General features: G+C 45.2%; 1 pseudogene; it reads left to right on the forward strand.

Moving 5' to 3' along the window:
* The first annotated feature begins 508 nt into the window (after window positions 1–508).
* On the forward strand, window positions 509–22,993 carry LOC124048180 (annotated as a pseudogene).
* The last annotated feature ends 4 nt before the right edge of the window (window positions 22,994–22,997 follow it).

Raw genomic sequence — 22,997 nt, forward strand, 5'->3', positions numbered from 1 at the left:
CTATGCAATATATTTATATATTGATTATAGAACATTTAAAGAAAATATATAATCAATCATTTAGCTATTGAATGAATGCGGACATAATTTGCACTTTCAGTAGCCTATGGAATAGCCTGTTATTTAGATGCCTCTAAGCAGCTAAATAAAACGTTATTTCATTGGCGCTGTCTATGGTACTGAAACTAAACTGGGCACTATAGGTAACCTTTGTAGGCTATGAAGTGAAACAAATTAAACTACTCCATTGTGTGATCAACTCTTTCCAGGTCTTGGCCTGCCACCATTGTTGTGAGTCCCTTTACAAGAGACCAACGGGATACTACATCTTAAAACCAACAACGAACAAATCCTGAATACCTGCGCATTGTGCTGTTTAAAAAACGTGTTTCGGATAAGCCATGCGTGTTATAGCACCGCACGGACACCAGATGTCACCCCATCCCAGATTTTCCGTCTGCGTGCTGGGGGATTTGCTCTCCCCCCTACGTCATTGGAATCTCAAAATGGCTCCTGCTCAAATTCGCCGTCCAAGTGGGGGCGGCTGCCGGTTTTTCTAACAGAAATTACACACGACCATACGATTGACATTCTCTCTTTTCCTGCCGCTATCTCTCGAAATAGAAACCGTAATTTGTTAGCGTCATCATCATGTAATTAGGGATACGCTGAGATCATGATAGGCATAGCCTACAGGGAACAACCGGGACCGAGCAATTATAGCTTATGCAGCCGCCACAGCGTTTTTGTTGTGGAGCGGTGGTGTGGGGAATGTGAATGACATGGAAAAGGTAGAGAATGGCATTTTTCCACCGGCTTTGTCTGTGAACGAAAAGTGGACCAGCAGCACATCTCTCAACCAGCCACTGTCTGACGATATCGCCGACGCCGCAGGTCCTCTCTCTAAACATGTCAACAGGGATGAGACGTGTTGGACTGACAGCAGACGCAGCCCGTGAAGCAGGAGAGGATATTTCCCGTTCCACAGTAGCGTGTGTACGTGTCGGGAGTACGATAATGCTCGATTTAGTTACTGACAGCCCATCTGGTGGCACTGTAAGCAATTGTGTCATTCCTGAGCCAGGTAGCGACTCTGCTACAAACGGGTTTACTGGGTCAATAGTGGTTGCCTCCAAGGCAGGGAGCTGCGCTACTATCACTGCAGTGAATCGAGAGGAAATGGACAGAAGTGGTCTCTGGGGGACCTCACTGACTCAGAAGAACAATGATTGCTCTGCAGAAAGACTAGATGCCAGTGTGGCAGCAGCTGAGGCACTGCAGTCATTGGCACACTCCTGGAATGGACAGCTTGGACAGAGGTGCACAGCAGCCTCCCGGACTGGTCCGGCGGGGTTCTCGATTGGAGACACAGTGTGTGTTATACAGAGTCCTCTTCGCAGTGATGCTGTTATTAGACCACATATTAACCGAAGTACGACCCCTGACAAGGAGGACAAAATGGCAAACGGTGGATTATTGATTGGATACAACAGCGCAAAGTTACACACAGAGACAGCTGGAACAATTCTTTCTGATGGAGCTGCAACCTCTATCTCTAACCCACAATGTGAAAAACTCCCCATGTCTACAGTGAGTGCAAGGGAGGGCCATCACGAATCCTGCAATATCAGAGAGGAACCTGATGGAGCCGGGGCCCAGCCTAGAAAACAAGTTAACGTGGCAGGAGAGCTATCTGATGGGGCTACTTCCAGTCTCACCTCTCAGGGTTTACCATCAAGCCCAGCACCAAGGAAAGACCCCTGCAGTGTCAAACCAGACACCAAGCAGGGAGCAGAACCATCAACATCTGGTCACCCAGGAGGAGATCCATCCTCCAGACTCCATCCTCAGTCCCACAAGACCACCAGTCTGAACTATGACCCGTCCAGCATTCTCAGCCCAGGGGACGAGGATGAGGATGAGGATGGGGAGACCTTCGTGGAGCTGGGGGCCCAAGGCTACAGTGACCTCAGGTTCATGGACGTCAGTCTGAGCTCCAGGAACACCTATGAGTCCAGCAGACGTCAGTCCGCCCCAGGACATATAGGACTGAGTGTGGACTCCTCTGAACTGGCCTTACAGTCAAAAAGACCTGGCATCGCTGAGTATTTCGGCAGGTAAATTAGTTTTTTTCTTTGTGGTCTGAGGTTATTTGCAGGTTGCCGAGAGGATTTCTTACAAGGACAAGAACGGCACAAACTTTTAAAGTCTGCTTACCTCTCTTCACGTCATATTTGCATTTACACTGTGTATAGCGACATTATTGCTGCAATATACACCCGTTACAACAGCAGTCACTTCTGTTAACCATGCTCTCCTAACAGAGATGTGTCCTGACATTGTAACAGCACACCAGGACATAATGAACAAAGCCAGAACTAGAACTAGGTCTCAGTCAACATTTAGCGCAGGCAGAGGCCCACCTGGCGGAAATGGAGCCAGCTGCAGTGAATACCGTTATATTGGTGTTCCCACAAGGACATCCCCTAGGTGCGTACTCTTTACATTAAAGGATTTTGGCAATGAAGCCCTTTATCTACTTCCCAAGAGTCAGATGAACCGGTGGATACCATTTGTATGTCTCTGCATGTAGTTTGAAAAACCTACAGTAGGTTAGCTCTCCAGGAACAGGGTTGGAGAGCCCTGCTTTAAGGTGTAAACAATTTAGAAACAGATAATTATTAATTCATGGATTGTTTATAAATATGTAATAAATACATTTTGGTATATATAATAAAATAATGAACAGTTTATAAACTACGTATAACTCCTTCATAAACACTTTTGATTACACCTTAATGTGAAGCGTTAACCCCTAGGTTTATAATCCCACATAGGATCAGGTGAAATTCATTCAATTGATGAAATAAGAGTGCCAGCAAATCACTCACTCAGCTGAACGGACCATATCACTTTGACTTATTAGTATGAATTATTGGCACCCTTGAGAAAGATGAGCAAAACATACTGTATATAATATATAATCAAAATACTGAGCTATATTATCTGCAAAAAAATAACTGCATTCCAGGTGACTACCTCATGAAGCTGGTTGAGAGTGTACAAAGCCGTAATCGAGGCAAAGAGTGGCTACTTTGAATAATCTAAAATCTAAAAATATATTTTGATTTGCTTAACACTTTTTGGTTACTACATGATTCCATATGTGTTATTTCATAGTTTTTATGTCTTCACTATTCTACAATGTAGAAAATAGTCCAAATAAAGAAAACTCCTTGAATGAGTAGGTGTGTCAACATCTGACTGGTACTGTATATATGTATTGCTCAGAGAAAGATATTTTGTTTAACAAATAATATATATATTTTTTAATAAAAAAGATTGGGGTCAAAATGATTGGCACCCCTGTTTTCTATTCTCTTCAATACCTTCCTTTGCAAGGATAACTACACTTTTTCTAAAATGTTTTTAGAGGGCAGTCCATAAGTGCAGATGAAGGACCAAAGATCTGAAAATATTCTGTATGGAGAAATGGTCTTAAGTTCCCTCACAATGTGTTTCTTCAATCTCATAAAACTTTTTTTTTAAATACTCTTATCCTCACAAGGTGATCTATTGAAAATAGGGGTGGCAATAATTTTCTAACCCAATCTTTACATTTTTTAAAATTTGTATTACTTGTTAATCAAAATCCCTTTCCCTGAGCATATACAATATAGCTCAGTATTTCTATTATTTGTTTGATAGTCTTTTTTGCTTATCTTTATCAAGGGTGCCAATCATTTTGGACCTGACTGTATGTCAGATCAGGGAAATGATTCAGAGACTCAGAGAAACCTTAATTTCCCTGTTTTCTCAGTATGTCTACTCATCAAAACTGTTTTGCTGACCGGAGGAATAAATGAAAGTGTGTCATTAATAATTACCCACACATTGTCCTGGTTTTTCTGTCTGTTCAGGGGTTTATTTTCCAAGAAGCATATAGAGCCAAAGAGTCCATCCCAGAATGTACCTGGGTGGAAGCTGTTTGGAAAGGTTGCTGCCAGAGAGAGCCCTCCCAAGGACTCCAGGACCATACAGCAGGTTGGTACCCTGGTCCTCTATTCTTCTTGTCAGATCAGGAGTGCTGATCTAGGATCAGTTTTGTCTTTTAAACCATTATAACTACAATTTCATTGACGTGGAGGACCTGGGTCCGTATACATCAAGAATCGCATCGTTGGAGTGCTGATCTAGCTTTTAAACCCACCCCTCAGCTACTTTCAGTCCATTCCACCTATCTACGTAAATTTCCCTGTTATGATTTCCATGTGCCATATATATTTCAACTGTGCTGTGATGTGTCACATAGGTTCTGAACCTGTCTAATCGCATAGTATCTACAGATTGTAAGTTCAAGATCAATATTTTACTAAAAGTATTATTATATTGTTGATTGATTGACTGTGGTTTTTCATATCTCCCAACACTACTATTTGTAGTGTTTATTTTAGATAAATGTTGTGATTTTTCAGCCATTCCTGAACCTGTGGCCAGAAACAAGCTACATAGAGGCTATACCAAATAAGTGATCAAATTATTCTCTCTCTTCGTAGCAAAATCTGCAGAGCTGAGCTGGTTTTATGCCCCATATACATAACATTCTGTTTGAATTTTGTATACTCATTTAAATGGAGAAACTCTTACGTTTTTGAGTCAAGTGTTGCGCTCTGAGAAGCTTTTTGAATGCTTGCTCTGATGTCACTGTGCTCTTAAGTCTACAGTAGTTATTCACTAACCTATTAACTGACCATCTAACTTCCTGTACAGTATTGTGTATGGGAGAGAACGCTATCTGACCCTCCCTGGAGTGAAGCCAGCAAGTCTAGTTGAATGCAAAGAGCTCAATATTTAGCCCAGATAATGTCCCCTACGTGCTAGTCAGGACTTAATCCCTATTCATCTAGGTTATGTCAGCATTACATACATACATTAACCTCACTTTGTTAACATACGTAGCTTAAAGCTTGAAAGAAAATCCAGAACTACCGTTATTTCATTTAAATCAAGTCATTTACACCCCTTCTGTTCAACTCCTTCACCAATGATACATTGCATTTACAGGCCTTTGTTTTATATTGTATCACATTAATCATTAGTTTATTCACAGCCTTGTGCAATATGTCATGCCACTGCATAGCAATCACTCCCTAGGCCCTATTCTCACAATAACTATACCAGTCAGACCAGGTAGCAAACTGATAGCAACTCACAGCTCAAGTCAATTCTTTATATCTATCCTTCTGTGTATCCTGTAATAGAACATCTTGTAATGATGACATCACAGCTTATAGATAAGTGTTGCAAAGGCTGTAGTCAGTCTGTACTTGGCCTACTCCTTCCCAACACTTGGCAAGAGCGAGTAGGGTGTGGTAGGGTTCAGGTCCTCCATGTTGGAGGCTGGCAGCCCACTACAGCTGTTGAGGATGTATGCTCCAGCTGGCTCTGTGCCTGGCTACCTGGCTGGGTAACTAAGGAGCTGGTCTTACTCAAGGTGGATGCCTCTTGCCTGCTGTGTTGAGCCTCGGCTGGGCTTGAATTATGCCCATCTCCTAGCCTCAGCCATGAGGCTTGTCTCCTGCCCTTAGTCCCTAGCTCTGTTCTTCCTCTCCCACTCTCTCCCTCACTCCCTGTCTCCCGCTCTACCTCACCCACTCTACCCTGCAGCTACTGATCTGTCTCCACACTTGTCGGAGGCAATAATACATGTTTTTATGCCTGGATGGAAACAGACACTAAAGCCAATTACATTTGTCCCTTCACTGGATTAGTAGTGCACTTAACTCTAGTACTCTACAGCTGCAGACGGGGATGAGAGCATGTATCTGCCTCACTACTGAGATTATGACTAGACAAGAGTGATCTCATCTACAGTGAGCTACGTGGGTTAGAGCAGGGATTAGGGGACTCCAAAAACTATTTTTGGTTCCACATAGAATTATTTTGGGTTTCATGTAGAACCCTCTATAGAAAAGGGTTCAACATGGAACCAAAAAGGGTTCTACCTGGAACCAAAAGTGGTTCTTCAATGGGGACAGCCGAATAACCATTTTAGGTTCTATATAGCACCTTTTTTTCTAAGAGTGTAAGTGTTTTTTTTATTTGACCTTTATTTAACTAGGCAAGTCAGTTGAGAACAAATTCTTATTTTCAATGACGGCCTAGGAACAGTGGGTTAGCTGCCTTGTTCAGGGGCAGAATGACAGAGTCCAACGCTCTACTAGTCCAACGCTCTAACCACTAGGCCACCTGCCGCCCCAGGGTTCATCCGTAATGTGTTACACAAATGTGCCGTACAGAAACTCAGATGATGGGACGTTTATTCATGCAGTTATCCTACGTGCAAGGGGAGGGAGGGACTGAGTTGGATCTCCAACAGAGGCCCTTTTTAAATAAAGTTGACTATCTTCTTAACTCTATCCGAAGGGCAAAGATGCTTATGTGGATTGGAAGTGTACAGATGTACTTGACATAATTGTTTAGTTTGAAAGACAGTTTGGAGTTGTTTTTTTGGAGGGATTGAGCTATTTAACTCTTGAGTGCAAACTCTGTTTTTCTTTCATCAGGAGAGTGTTCCAGGTGGTCTCACGTCTGTGTCTGCACCCAATCTCTTAAGTGAAGGGGTATGGACTTTCTCAAGTTTCCCTTTCAGTCATCTTCTCACTCTCCTATCTGCATGGGGTTGCCAAGCAACCATTTCCATTGCACATCCAACTCATGCCCATGCCAACCCGTAGCACTTTGACAGGGGAAGGGAAATAAATGCATGTTAGAAAAAATACAAATAACAATTAATCGCAGGTTCTTCAACAATACCAAGGTCTCTGAGACTCTTGCCATAGCTCCAGCAGCTTAGTCTCTGTGGCTCAAAATGTTGGAATCCAAAGTATGACTAGGTTTTAGTTCCAGTTGTCCTAACATACAGTACATGCGACCACATGTTTCTCTAGTGCAATAGATCTATTCCATATGGATTGTATTCCTTTTATTCCTTATCTGGGAATGTAAGGGTTTTTGGTTTACGAGTGTATTTGACTTGAGATTTGTAATGAACTTCGTCTGTTGTTTGTAGAAAGGCAGACCGAAATGCAGCGTGTAGGTTACTCATGACCTTTAATAAAGATAAAGCGGTACATGAAATAATTGAAAATACAAAAACAACAAACAAGTGAAACAAAATACAGCCTATCTGGTGACTAACACTAAGACAGGTACAATCGCCCATGAAATACAACGCGCACTCAGGCTGCCTAAATACGGTTCCCAATCCGAGACAACTAGAATCAGCTGACTCCAATTAGGAATCACCTCAGGCAGCCAAGCCTAACTAGACACACCCCTACTAATACACACTCCCAATTAATACAAACCCTAATACGAAATACAACATATAAACCCATGTCACACCCTGGCCTACCCAAACATATAACAAAAACACAAGATACAATGACCAAGGCGTGACAGAACCCCCCCCTAAGGTGCGGACTCCGGGACGCACCTCAAGAGCATAGGGAGGGTCCGGGTGGGCGTCTGTCCATGGTGGCGGTTCTGGCTCGGGACGTGGACCCCACTCCATAAATGTCCTAGTTCCTCCCCTTCGCGTCCTAGGATAATCCACCTTCTCCGCCGACCATGGCCTAATAGTCCTCACCCTGTTCCCCACATAACTGAGGTGCAGCTCGGGACCGAGGGGCAGCTCGGGACCGAGGGGCAGCTCGGGACAGAGGGGCAGCTCGGGACAGAGGGGCAGCTCGGGACAGAGGGGCAGCTCGGGACAGAGGGGCAGCTCGGGACAGCGGGGCAGCTCGGGACAGCGGGGCAACTCGGGACAGCGGGGCAACTCGGGACAGCGGGGCAGCCCGGGACCGAAGCAGCCCGGTACTGAGGGGAAGCCCGGTACTGAGGGGAAGCCCGGTACTGAGGGGAAGCCCGGTACTGAGAGGAGGCTCGGTACTGAGAGGAAGCTCGGTACTGAAAGGGAGCCCGGTACAGAGAGGGAGCCTAATACTGAGAGGAAGCTCAGTACTGAGAGGAAGCTCAGGCAGGTAGTAGGCTCCGGTAAATCCTGGCTGGCTGGTGGACCTGGATGATTAAGGTTGTCTGGCCGATCTAGAAGATTTTGGTAGACTGGCACTTCTGGCGGATCCTGGCAGACTGGTGACGCTGGGCCGACTGGCGGCGCTGGGCAGACGGGAGACTCCGGCAGCGCAGGAGAGGAGAAAGGCTCTGGCTGCGCTGAACAGGCGAGGCGCACTGGACGCGCTGGGCCGACTGGGAGCACTGATGGCGCTGGACAGACAGGAGACTCCGGCAGCGCAGGAGAGGAGAAAAGCTCTGGCTGAGCTGAACAGGCGGGAGACTCCGGCAGCGCAGGAGGGGAGAAAAGCACTGGCTGCGCTGAACAGGCGAGGCGCACTGGAGGCCTGGTGCGTGGTGCTGGAACTGGTGGTACTGGCGCGAGGACACGCACAGGAAGCTTGGTGCGGGGAGCTGCTACCGGAGGACTGGTGTGTAGAGGTGGCTCTGGATAGACCGGACCGTGCAGGCGCACTGGAGCTCTTGAGCACCGAGCCTGCCCATGCTTACCTGGCTCGATGCCCACTCTAGCCCGGCCAATAGGAAGGGCTGGTATGAGTCGCAGCTGGCTCTGCACCCGCACTGGAAACACCGTGCGCTCCATAGCATAACACGGTGCCTGCCCGGTCTCTCTAGCCCAACGGTGAGCACAGGGAGTATGCGCAGGTTTCCTACCTGGCATAACTATTCTCCCTTCTAGCTCCCCCCCAATAATTCTTTTGGGCTGTTTTTCCGGTTTCCAACCGCGTCGCCGTGCTGCCTCCTCATACATACGCCTCTCCGCTTTAGCTGCCTCTATTTCCTCCTTGGGACGGCGATATTCTCCCGGCTGCTCCCAGGGTCCTTGACCGTCTAATTCCTCCTCCCATGTCCAAATCTCCAAATGATGCATTCTCTCCTATTGCAACTGCTCTTCACGATTAACAGGGAGAGTAGGCTCAGGTCTGTTTCCTGACTCAGCCACTCTCTCTCTGCGCTTTCCCCTGTTACCTTCAGTTTTCGCTCTGTATAGCAATGCTTTCCTTTTCGATTCCATCCGTGTATAGCCCTCTTTGCATTGCTGTAGGGAATCCCAGGCGGGCTCCTGCACGTGCACTGGGTCGGCTGCCCACCTGTCGATTTCTTCCCACGTCGTATAATCCCTGCTTCTGCCGTCCATATCGTCCTCCTTTAGCTCCTGCCAGTTCACACGCTGCTCGGTCTGTGAATCGTGGTGGGTGATTCTGTAATGAACTTCGTCTGTTGTTTGTAGAAAGGCAGACCGAAATGCAGCGTGTAGGTTACTCATGACCTTTAATAAAGATAAAGCGGTACATGAAATAATTGAAAATACAAAAACAACAAACAAGTGAAACAAAATACAGCCTATCTGGTGACTAACACTAAGACAGGTACAATCGCCCACGAAATACAACGCGCACTCAGGCTGCCTAAATACGGTTCCCAATCCGAGACAACTAGAATCAGCTGACTCCAATTAGGAATCACCTCAGGCAGCCAAGCCTAACTAGACACACCCCTACTAATACACACTCCCAATTAATACAAACCCTAATACGAAATACAACATATAAACCCATGTCACACCCTGGCCTACCCAAACATATAACAAAAACACAAGATACAATGACCAAGGCGTGACAAGATTATGAATACACAGTTGATTATGTGATTGTATTTACACTTTGACATTACAATTGGTGCCAGAGCTCTATCTGCTTCTCTGCTATACCATTTGTGAATAGAAATGCATGGGTGTTGGTTATACACAGATCATCTCTGACTTTTCTTTGTACTATGGGACAGCAGCAATACATTTGGAGAAAGAGCTGTGACTATTTCTCAATTTTTACTATGGGGGGGGCTGTTCTTCTTCACTGGTGTTGGTAAATCTCACTCTCCTTAGATGGCACTCCCCTCCCCCGTCCCTACCAGCCATTTCCTCTGATAGCGCCGATGTCATTTATTTATTTTATGTAACCTTCATTTAACTTGGCAAGTCAGTTAAGAACAAATTCTGATTTACAATCACGGCCTACCCCGGACAAACCCTCCCCTAACCCGGACGACGCTGGGCCAAACTCCCGATCACGGCCGGTTGTGAAACAGCCCGGGATCAAACCCGGGTCTGTAGTGATGCCTCTAGCACTGCGATGCAGGTCCTTAGACCGGTGCGCCACTCAGTTCCCCAAACTATACCAATAAATGCCTGGAAGGAGCCACAGCCACAACACAAGACAATGTAGCCATTGCCATCCATACAGAAGCAGTTTCATACATCGTGAAAGGCCAAAGGTGAGACTTTTTATTGTGTAGTGGAGGTGAGGGATATATGGTCACTAAGTCTAAGATACTCAATGTATCAACTCGCACGAAACAAACCCATAGGATATCAGTGGCGTCATGTAGAGCGAACTGAACATAAAGTCATTCCTTCAACAGGCTCTGATTCATTAAGCATGGCTAGGTATTTATTGACCCCTCTAGAAATGACTCATAAGATCTCTCTCCAGTCATCAACAACCATCATACTCCTCAGTCCCCCCATTTGTTTTTTCTCTCTCTCTCTTTCTCTCTCTCTCTCTGTCGCTCTGTCTCTCTTTCTCTCTCTCTCTCTTTCTCTCTCTCTCTCTCTGTCACTCACTCTCTCTCTGTCACTCACTCTCTCTCTGTCACTCACTCTCTCTCTCTGTCACTCACTCTCTCTCTCTGTCACTCACTCTCTCTCTCTGTCACTCACTCTCTCTCTCTGTCACTCACTCTCTCTCTCTGTCGCTCACTCTTTCTCTCTCTCTCTCTCTCTCGCTCTCTGTCTGTCTCTCTCTCTCTGTCTCTCTCCCTGTCTCGCTCTCTCTCTCTCTATCTGCCTGTATGGGCTTTGTGATCTCCATCATCCTGTCAGCTGTTCCTGTCGCCCCTCGTGGCTAACCCCACTCTATCTTTCCTTCCTTTCAAATGTAAACCCATACGTCTAGTTGGACTAGTTGAAATGCATATACTGGGGCTGTGTTTTCAAGTTTCTATGGAGATTTAGGTTTTTGATGTTTCTATCTGGGGAGATCAGCCTCAACATGGCCGGAAGAAGAACCTGGTTTTGATGTATCTGTAGGAGTACGAGGCCAGGGCGGGCAAGGCTGGATCTGGGGGAACGTCTCCTACTCAGCCTCAACAGGCCGGAAGAAGAACCTGGTCTTTGAACCACTGTCCACCACAGCTCTCATACTAGAGGACAGGCCTTCGTAAGTCCCCACTATCTCTCTCATACTAGAGGACAGGCCTTCGTAAGTCCCCACTATCTCTCTCATACTAGAGGACAGGCCTTCGTAAGTCCCCACTATCTCTCTCTTATACTAGAGGACAGGCCTTCGTAAGTCCCCACTATCTCTCTTATACTAGAGGACAGGCCTTCGTAAGTCCCCACTATCTCTCTTATACTAGAGGACAGGCCTTCGTAAGTCCCCACTATCTCTCTTATACTAGAGGACAGGCCTTCGTAAGTCCCCACTATCTCTCTTATACTAGAGGACATAGTCCCCACTATCTCTCTTATACTAGAGGACAGGCCTTCGTCCCACTATCTCTCTTATACTAGAGGACAGTCCCCACTATCTCTCTTATACTAGAGGACAGGCCTTCGTAAGTCCCCACTATCTCTCTTATACTAGAGGACAGGTCCCCACTATCTCTCTTATACTCGTAAGTCCCCTATCTCTCTTATACTAGAGGACAGGTCCCCACTATCTCTCTTATACTAGAGGACAGGCCTTCGTAAGTCCCCACTATCTCTCTTATACTAGAGGACAGGCCTTCGTACGTCCCCACTATCTCTCTTATACTAGAGGACAGGCCTTCGTAAGTCCCCACTATCTCTCTTATACTAGAGGACAGGCCTTCGTACGTCCCCACTATCTCTCTTATACTAGAGGACAGGCCTACGTCCCCCACTATCTCTCTTATACTAGAGGACAGTAAGTCCCCACTATCTCTCTTATACTAGAGGACAGGCCTTATACTAGAGGACAGGCCTTCGTAAGTCCCCACTATCTCTCTTATACTAGAGGACAGGCCTTCGTACGTCCCCACTATCTCTCTTATACTAGAGGACAGGTCCCCACTATCTCTCTTATACTAGAGGACAGGAGGACAGGACAGGCCTTCGTAAGTCCCCACTATCTCTCTCATACTAGAGGACAGGCCTTCGTAAGTCCCCACTATCTCTCTTATACTAGAGGACAGGCCTTCGTAAGTCCCCACTATCTCTCCTTTTCTCTTTCTCTTTCTCTGTTGGTTCCTCTTTTCTTTTTGAGTTTATTCTGCCCCCCCCCCCTGTTCCTGCCCTGGGGCGGCAGGGTAGCCTAGTGGTTAGAGTGTTGGACTAGTAACTGGAAGGTTGCGAGTTCAAACCCCCGAGCTGACAAGGTACAAATCTGTCGTTCTGCCCCTGAACAGGCAGTTAACCCACTGTTCCTAGGCCGTCATTGAAAATAAGAATTTGTTCTCAACTGACTTGCCTAATTAAATAAAGGTAAAATAAATTTCAAAAATATAAGGGGAAAGGCCTAACCTCCCAGACCTGCAGCCATATTACTTACACACATTCCATTGTTTTCAACTAGGCTCAGGCCAGGGTGTGGTGTCTACACCGTAAGAAACGCAGCGTCCAGAGACGAGCCGTGTTGTGTTTCTCCTCAGCTTTCTGATCCAAGACCTCCGGCCCTCATTAAGAATAGATACAGTATATGAAATATGAGCATGTCGCCTGAACCATGACAAACACACTGTCTGCAAGGCAAAGTCTCTCTCATTTGTAGGTCTTACTTTCTCTTAAGTCCTCAATGTGTTAAACTAGCCATTTTGTGTCCTCATTTGCTGTGATCTGCACGGATTATGGTGAAACCGGCTGATACTGTGTCCCATCTCCTCTTGTCTCTCTGCAGGAACCTTCCTGCTAAGCCTGTGGAGGAGGCCCAGCGTCACCGTCAGGAGTATGACGAGATGGTGGCCGAGGCCAAGAAGAGAGGTACTGGTACTTGTACTGTTACTGGTATTGTTGCTGGTACTGGTACTGCACTGTCTGTCTCCTCAGAGCTGTGTAATAGCTGTGTAATTGAGGTCAGCAGCATCTGGCCTGTCGACTGATCTCCAGGTGGCACTTAGCTCAGTCTGTCTGTTGTAGCTGTTGCAAATACTTTTGTAACTTTACATGTACTTTAACAATTGTAAAGCTTTATGCAAATTATTATAAAGCATTTATAAGCATCTGTTAACATTTATTCATTGAAGTTGTTGTAAAGTCTAACCAAATAATTTGTGTCCCAATCCCCACAGAGTTAAAGGAGGCCCAGAGGAAGAGGAAAGAGATGAAGGAGAGGTTTAAGCAGGAGGACAGCATCGCCAACGCCATGGTGGTCTGGAACCACGACATTCTGCCCAACTGGGACAACATGTGAGCCACTTCCTGAGAAACAACTCTCCACTGGCACGGAGCAGCTATGCACACTATCCAGTCAGTCAGGCAGTCCGTCTGTCAGTACAATATTCAGTCAGTTACTCAGTCAGTCAGTTATTTTGCCAGTCAGCCAGCCAGACAGTCACTGAACCAGTCAGTCAGTCAGTGAACAAGTCAGTCAGTGAGTCAGTCTGTAATGAACAGTCAATGAACCAGTCAGTCAGTGAACCAGTCAGTCAGTGAACCAGTCAGTCAGTGAACCAGTCAGTCAGTGAGTGAGTCAGTCAGTAAATGAATAAGTCAGTCAGTGAACCAGTCAGTCAGTGAGTCTGACTGTAAATCAGTCAGTCAGTAAATCAGTCATTCGGTGAACCAGTCAATAAATAAATCAGTCAGTCGGTGAGCCAGTCAGTCAGTAAATCAGTCAGGCAGTGAACCAGTCGGTCAGGCAGTGAACCAGTCGGTCAGGCAGTGAACCAGTCAGTCATGCAGTGAACCAGTCAGTCATGCAGTGAACCAGTCAGTCATGCAGTGAACTAGTCAGTCATGCAGTGAGCCAGTCAGTGAGTCAATGAGCCAGTCAATGAGCCAATCAGTGAGTCAGTGAGCCAGTCAGTCATGCAATGAGCCAGTCAGTCATGCAGTGAACCAGTAAGTCAGTGGGCATAGGTCAGGGCTCTGTTGTTCAGTAGGCCCATGCCAGTCAGTTTGTGTCCCCCTGTAGGCGTAACACTCGGCGGGTGAGAGAGCTCTGGTGGCAGGGCTTGCCCCCAACGTCAGAGGAAAGGTCTGGAGCCTAGCCATCGGCAATGAGCTCAACATCACCCCAGGTATGTATGGTGTTTCAATAGTCATAACTCATAGAACTCCCATCGTAATTGTCTATTCCCATTGGCATGCCGAAATATGATTTGCCTTCAGAATAAGATATACAAAGTGAAGGATGTCATGTACATAAACTCAGTAGAAAAAGAAACGTCCTCTCACTGTCAACTGCTTTTATTTTCAGCAAACTTAACATGTTTAAATATTTGTATGAACAGAACAAGATTTAACAGCTGAGGCATAAACTGAACAAGTTCCACAGACATGTGACTAACAGAAATGGAATAATGTGTCCCTGAACAAAGTGGAGGTCAAAATCAAAAGTAACAATCAGTATCTGGTGTGGCCACCAGCTGTATTAAGTACTGCAGTGCATCTCCTTCTCATGGACTGCACCAGATTTGCCCGTGCTTGCTGTGAGATGTTACCCCACTCTTCCACCAAGGCACCTGCAAGTTCCCGGACATTTCTGGGGGGAATGGCCCTAGCCCTCACCCTCTGATCCAGCAGATCTGTGCTCTTTGCTGGCCATGGCAGAACAGTTCCTGTCTTGGAGGAAATTCCGCACAGAACGAGCAGTATGGCTGGTGGCATTGTCATGCTAGAGTGTCATGTCAGGATGAGCTTGCAGCGTTGAGATTGCCTGCAATGACAACAAGCTCAGTCCGATGATGCTGTTACACACCGCCCCAGACCATGACGGACCCTCCACCTCCAAATCGATCCCGCTCCAGAGTACAGGCCTCAGTGTAACGCTCATTCCTTCGACAATAAACGTGAATCCAACCATCATCCCTGGTGAGACAAAACCGTGACTCGTCAGTGAAGAGCACTTTTTGCCATCCCTTTCTGGTCCAGCGACGGTGGGTTTGTGTCCATAGGTGACGTTGTTACCGGTGATGTCTGGTGACGACCTGCCTTACAACAGGCCTACAAGCCCTCAATCAAGCCTCTCTCAGCCTATTGCGGACAGTCTGAGCACTGATGGAGGGATTGTGCGTTCCTGGTGTAACTCAGGCAGTTGTTGTTGCCATTCTGTACCTGTCCTGCAGGTGTGATGTTTGGATGTACCAATGCTGTGCAGGTGTTGTTACACGTGGTCTGCCACGCGAGGACGATCAGCTGTCCGTCCTGTCTCCCTGTAGCGCTGTCTTAGGCGTCTCACAGTACGGACATTGCAATTTATTACCCTGGCCACATCTGCTGTACACATGCCTCCTTGCAGCATGCCTAAGGTACGTTCACGCAAATGAGCAGAGACCCTGGGCATCTTTCTTTTTGTGTTTTTCAAAATCAGTAGAAAGGCCTTTTTAGTGTCCTAAGTTTCATAACTGTGACCGTCTGTAAGCTGTCAGTGTCTTAACGACCGTTCCACAGGTGTATGTTGATTAATTGTTTATGGTTCATTGAACAAGCATGGGAAACAGTGTTTAAACCCTTTACAATGAAGATCTGTGAAGTTATTTGGATTTATAAGAATCATCTTTGAAAGGCAGGGTCCTGAGAAAGGGACGTTTCTTTTTTCGCTGAGTTTACATTGAAATTTATTAAAATAGCCAAGGTTATACTTGTAGAAATGTAGTACCATATTGTTTGTTTCCTACCAAAGCAACGCGTTCACCTCTTTCAGCTTCGAATAGATTTACGAGCCTGTTGTGTATGTAGTGGAAGCAATTTCTGGATGAAAAGGCCGACTGGTTTTACTGCCAGGAAGTGCCTTTGTGGGTTACACAAAAAAGCATAATAGAAGTCTCAGCTGGAGGACCCACCGCCTGACTCATTGCGAGAGATCTTCTTTCATTTCCCTCTTTTCTTCTCTACAGGGCTGTATGACATCTTCCTCTCCAGAGCCAAGGAGAGGTGGAGGAGTTTCAGTGAGACGGGTTCAGAGGCTGATGGTACGTCTGAGATGGGGGGGGTGTCACGTGGCAAGACTGTGAATTAAAGCCAAGCTCCTCGCATGTCAGACTGAACTCCCCAGACCCAAGACTCATCCATTCTCCTCTCTTCCTCTTTGAGGCAAAGCTATTTCCTCTCGTTGCTTCACATCTATCGGCCATATTGGTGTCCCGCATTGCTGCACAAGTCCCCCTCGTTCAGGAATCATCTGCAGCCTTGGAGGAGACTGGAGAATTTTCTGCAAAGGGTTTTAAGTTGTTTTTACTCCAGTGTTCTGCGAAATGTCTGTTTCTGCCATCATGTCAGACTAACTGGCCATTGGTGTAGTGCTGAGAGCCAACAGTGACACATTCTCTCCTCTAGCTCATCAGAAAGACTGTGTTGTTGCCAACGAGAGCCTCAGGAGATAGATCCAACAGGACTTAATGGAGCTGAACAGAAATATTTGCAGGATGTCTTCCTCTTGGCATCGTTTTAGGGTTACAAAATATTGGCACGGCATCAGTGTCTCTATGTATCATTGATTACCGAATTACTCTGTCTATCATGCACAGACAACGATACAGAGAGGTCGAACCAGCAGGAGATCAGTTTATTTGAGTAAACTATTACGTTTTTCCTCTCGTTAGTAATCTGTTTGTGTTTCAATACTAGATGGGACATCGCTGGCAGACAGAGAGTCCAGTCTGGACCTGATCAAGCTGGACATATCCCGCACATTCCCACCTCTTTTTATATTCCAGAAGGTACAGTACATCTCTTACCCACTACTGTGTATGTGTGTGTGTGTGCGCGTGCGCTCCATGACATTTCTCATCCTCTGATTGTCTTCCACCACAGGGTGGGCCATATCATGATCTCCTCCACAGCGTGCTGGGGGCCTACACCTGTTACAGACCTGATGTGGGATATGTGAGTAACACTTCAAAACGCCACTCTTAAGTCTTTATTTTATGCCATACTGTACATGCGGTGATTGTGAACTAAAATGGGGGTTCTGTTCTCTCAGGTTCAGGGCATGTCCTTCATAGCTGCAGTGTTAATCCTCAACCTGGAGGAAGCTGACGCCTTCATTGCCTTCGCTAACCTGCTCAACAAGCCCTGCCAGCTGGCCTTCTTCAGAGTGGATCATGACCTAGTGAGTCCTACTTCCACAGTGGCCACAGTAAAAAAAAACGGTCCTCTCTAAAACTAATTTAAAGGGATACTTCACCCAAATGACATATTGGGTTCCTTACCCTGTACGCAGTCTATGGACAAGGTATGACAGCAATCCATGCTTTGGTTTAGTTTCCCAGGCATTGTCTCCACATGCTAAAGTTTTAGCATTTGTAGCACCAATCCCATTCAAATCATGGGACTGATATTAGCATTTTTCCCACATCATGTTCATATCATCTATAAGTGACTTTGTTGAGCTTCACAATAAATTTGAAATACTTTTGGACGATGTTGACGTGATGCACGATTAGCTCTTTAACAGTACTGAATTAGTGGTCCCTGAATCTGTCTCTGACCTTTTTTTATTCTCCTCTAGATGCTGAAATACTTTGCTGCGTTCGAGGTGTTCTTTGAAGAGAACCTCCCTAGACTGTTTAACCACTTCCAGATCTCCAACCTCACCCCAGATCTCTATCTCATCGACTGGTGAGTAACTATAGATCTCTATATGAAAGCATGCAGCAGTTCTCTGTTAGTGTGGCCTTCAAGCTGTTTTCTCACACATGTAACACCAGCCATGCGGTCAGGGCATTATTCACAGTTATCAGAGCACAGCTGCTGTGCCATTCCGCTAACTGCCATTTTTTTGGCCTGTGTGTATCTGTCTGTGTCTGTTTACAGGATCTTCACTCTGTACAGTAAGTCGTTGCCGTTGGACGTGGCATGTAGAGTGTGGGATGTGTTCTGTCGTGACGGCGAGGAGTTTCTGTTCCGGACGGGTCTAGGGATCCTGCGTCTCTACGAGGATGTGCTCCTACAGATGGATTTCATCCATAGCGCCCAGTTTCTGACACGCCTCCCAGAGGTTATAGACTCTGATAGGCTGTTCGCCTGCATCGTGGCCATGCCCATGATCAACGGAAACAAGAAATGGTCCCAGGTCAGTTCCTCTAAACATAAGAAGACAGGGAAGTGAGAAAATGGAGACGTTTGCACAGAGTGACAATACATACAGTGCATTCGGAAAGTTTTCAAACCCCTTGACTTTTTCCACATTTTGTTCCGTTACAGCCTTACTCTAAAATTGATTAAATAACCCCCCCCCCTCATCAATCTACACAAAATACCTCATAATGACAAAGCAAAAACAGGTTTTTAGAAAAGTTTTGCAAATGTATAAAAAAATATATATATGAAATATCACATTTACATAAGTATTCAGATCCTTTACTCAGTATTTTGTTAAAGCACTTTTGGCAGCGATTACAGCCTCGAATCTTCTTGGGGATGACGCTACAAGCTTGGCAAACCTGTATTTGGGGAGTTTCTCCTATTCTTTGCAGATCCTCCCAAGCTCTGTCAGGTTGGATGGGGAGCGTCGCTGCACAGCTATTTTCAGGTCTCTCCAGAGATGTTTGATTGGGTTCAAGTCCGGGCTCTGGCTGGGCCACACAAGGACAATCAGAGACTTGACCCAAAGCCACTCCTGCGTTGTCTTGGCTGTGTGCTTAGGGTTGTTGTCCTGTTGGAAGGTGAACCCTGGCCCAAGTCTGAGATTTTCATCAAGGATCTCTGTACTTTGGTCCGTTCATCTTTCCCTCGATCTTGACTAGTCTCCCAGTCTGTGCCGCTGAAAAACATCCCCACATCATGCTGCCACCACCATGCTTCACCGTAGGGATGGTGCCATGTTTCCTCCAGCTGTGCCGTTTGGCATTCAGGCCAAAGAGTTCAATCTTGGTTTCATCAGGCCAGAGAATCTCTTTTCTCATAGTCTGAGAGAGTCTTTAGGTACCTTTTGCCAAAGTCCAAGCGGGCTGCCATGGTCCTTTTACTGAGGAGTGGCTTCCGTGTTGCCTGATTGGTAGAGCGCTGCAGAGATGGTTGTCCTTCTGTAAGAATCTCCCATCTCCACAGAGGAACTCTGTAGCTCTGTCAGAATGACCATTGAGTTCTTGGTCACCTCTCTGACCAAGGCCCTTCTCCCCCTATTGCTCAGTTTGGCTGGGCAGCCAGCTCTAGGAAGAGTCTTGGTGGTTCCAAACTTCTTCCATTAAAGAATGATGGAGGCCACTGTGTTCTTGGGGACCTTCAATGCTGCAGAAATGTTTTAGTACCCTTCCTCAGATCTGTGCCTCAACACGATCCTGTCTCTGAGCTCTACTGACAATTCCTTCGACCTCATGGCTTGGTTTTGCTCTGACATGCACTGTCAACTGTAGGACCTTATATAGACAGGTGTGTGCCTTTCCAAATCATGTCCGATCAATTGAATTTACCACAGGTGGACTCAAATCAAGTTGTAGAAACATCTGAAGGATGATCAATGGGAACAGGATGCACCTGAGCTCAATTTCGAGTCTCATAACGAAGGGTCTGAATAGCAATGTAAATGATGTATTTCTGTTTTTTATTTGTAATACATTTGCAAAACCTTCTAAAAATTGGTTTTCGCTTTGTTATTATGGAGTGTTGTGTGTAGATTGAGTAACATTTTTTATTTAATCAATTTTAGAATAAGATTCTAACGTAACAAAATGTGGAAATACTGAAGGGGTCAGAATACTTTCTGAATGTATAAGAATATTATGTTTTTAAGGTAAAGCCATTTCTAAAGTCTGTTATGTGAGCTGGGACATGTTCCCAGAATTCCTCACACATATCCTGTATTTATGTTCAGACCCTGGTCTGCCCCGTCACATGTGATACTGGTGTGGCCAGGAGCGGTTTGGGAGTGATACGGCACTCAGACACTGCAATGTCAAATAATTCAGGTTATAATCAAATCGAACTTTATTTGTCACATGCGCCGAATACAAGTATAGACCTTACCGTGAAACGCTTACTTATACAAGCCCTTAACCAACAGATCAGTTCAAGAAGAGTTAAGAACATTTTTACCAAATAAACTGAAGTAAAAAATAATAAAAGTAACATAACAATAACGAGGCTATATACAGGGGTTACCAGTACCGAGGCCAGGTTAGTTGAGGTAATTTGTACATGTAGGTAGGGGTGAAGTGACTATGCATAGATAATAAACATTGAGTAGCAGCAGTGTACAAAACAAATGGAAGGGGGTCAATGTAATTAGTGGCCATTTGATTCATTGTTCAGCAGTCTTATGGCTTGGGGGTAGAAGCTGTTAAGGAGCCTTTTTGTCCTAGACTTGGCGCTCCGGTACTGCTTGCTGTGCGGTAACAGAGAAAACAGTCTATGACTTGGGTGACTGGAGTCTGACAATATTTTGGGCTTTCCTCTGACACCGCCTATTATATAGGTCCTGGATGGCAGGATGCCGAGCAGTTCCCATCCCAGACGGTGATGCAACCGATCAGGATGCTCTCGGGGGTGCAGCTGTAGAACGTTTTGAGGATCTGGGGACCCATGCCAAATCTTTTCAGTCTCCTGAGGGGGGAAAGGTGTTTTCATGCCCTCTTCACGACTTTTGGTGTGTTTGGACCATGATAGTTTGTTGATGTGGACACCAAGAAACTTGAAACTCTTGACCCGCTCCACTACAGCCCCATCGAAGTTAATTCATGGTGGCCTGTTCGGCCCACCTTTGTCATAGATTGAAACTTGTTGGGTCCTACAATTCATATACTACAGCACCTGCAGAGGTGAATGTATGTCAGTTAAAGAAATACATAAGAAATAACCCATATGATAGTCTGCCTTTTTTGTGGAAATGCAGCACCACCTACAGGTATGTATTGTGTGTGACTAAAAAGAATGATCGGTTGCAGTTTTATATTGAGATTTGATCTCCTTCTCTCTCCTCTCCAGGTGTTTAATGCGTTGATAAAGGCGAACAAGGACGTGGACAGGAATTGCAGCCAAGTACTGAAGAGTTCCTGATTCAGCCGTGGAATATTTTTATGATCACGTTCCTCTCTTTAAATGAGAGCCTTTGACCACATTAGAGTCACAATGGTAAATGGACCTTAAAGAATGACATCATACTTGAAGATGGAGGCCTCAGACACCATTGCGAGTTTGATTGAATTGAGAGTTTTTATGGTAGTATACCATGAATATATGATGATATACTGTAGGTAGATGTGATGAATTGGGTCGGTCTAGTCCCATCAGAAAGGTATGGAGTTTCTTAGATTGAGTGAGGCCCTTTGTTACACCTGTGGATTTTATCTCACTAACATTACAATATATATTTTATGAAAGTGCACCTCCAAGCATAGATATATTTATATGACTTAATTGAGCAAGCCAATTTTACAACATAGGACAATTATGAAATAATTAAGTAACAGAGCCCTTCCGTTTCTTAAGTATCTGAAGCTTGACATCGAATAGTTTAACTAAACTACCAGTAATAGGTTTTCATTACAGTGAGCAGTGAGCAATTGTTTCCGAAACGAATAGAGAAAATGTGTGACATGTGGCACTAGCCCAGTATTGGACTAAAGGAGCCTACCGTTACTCCTTAGTCCTTGCATGCTCTGTTTAAAGGGCGAATTGGCTCTGAAAGACAAAACTGCCAAATACTCCCATCTAAACGTGATTCGATTCTCAATTGCGTCACGGTTCTAGAAACATAGATCCCTCTACTTTCATATCACATCTAAATAATTTCACAACTGCAAAATACACACGGGTTTTAACACAGTTGCAGTCGACAGTATTTTTCAGTGACAACACGTTCCGTTTACACACAGGTGTTCGGATACGGAGATCACAAATTTGCACAGATAGTCCACTGTCTTCCGTCTGTTTTCCGTAAACAGTCGCTGTAACATGGAAATATGTCCGTATGGGAACCCCAGCCCTTTACATTTGACCTTTTTTGTTTTGTTTTTTCATTTAAAAGGCACTCGAACATATGAGCTATCTTTGTTGCAGGTGCAGCAGTTGAATACGATGCGGGGAAAAAAGAAACCTGCACACTGCTCTTGCTACTATCACTTCTCTTTATTAAGCTAGCTTTATGAAGGCATTGAGGCCGATGCGTAAAGCTAGCTAAATAAAGAACAGTTATACTAGCAAGAGCAGTGTCCAGGTGTGAAAGGTTATGCTTCCGAAATCGTACGGTAAGCGACGCGTGTTAATGTTCAGAACGAGCGTCGCGGCTCGTACACCCCCGTACAGAAGACGCCTTCATCCAATGACTCTTATATAAAAGAAACTGAGTTATGATCAAGGGCTGTTGTGCCACGTGAGGTTTCAGTGTTTTGCTGGATGAGTCCACAGTGAAGCTATTATATTGTGAATAAAACAGCAATGGGACACCTTTTCAAAGTACCTATTCATGAAACATAATTCACTTTTTAAAACTTGGTCTTGTTTGTGATGTTGCTCACATCTATTGTTACTTTACATTTGACCAAACACTTATGTTGAGGTCCAAGATGTTTTATTATCAATACTGTAGTTCGTTTCTACAGTACATGTTTCATATCTGATTGTATATTGTTTCTTATGCTCTCAATTGTATAGTTTTCATACTGAGTACTAAAAACAATTGTACATATATTTTAAATGAATTCAAAAGTACCTCTGTGATACTGTATCAGACCAAAAGTTATGAATTATGTAAATAAATCAAAGATGATTATTCCCAAATGGG

The sequence above is a fragment of the Oncorhynchus gorbuscha genome, linkage group LG11 (genome assembly GCF_021184085.1).
Source record: "Oncorhynchus gorbuscha isolate QuinsamMale2020 ecotype Even-year linkage group LG11, OgorEven_v1.0, whole genome shotgun sequence".
Classification (NCBI taxonomy): Eukaryota; Metazoa; Chordata; class Actinopteri; order Salmoniformes; family Salmonidae; genus Oncorhynchus; species Oncorhynchus gorbuscha.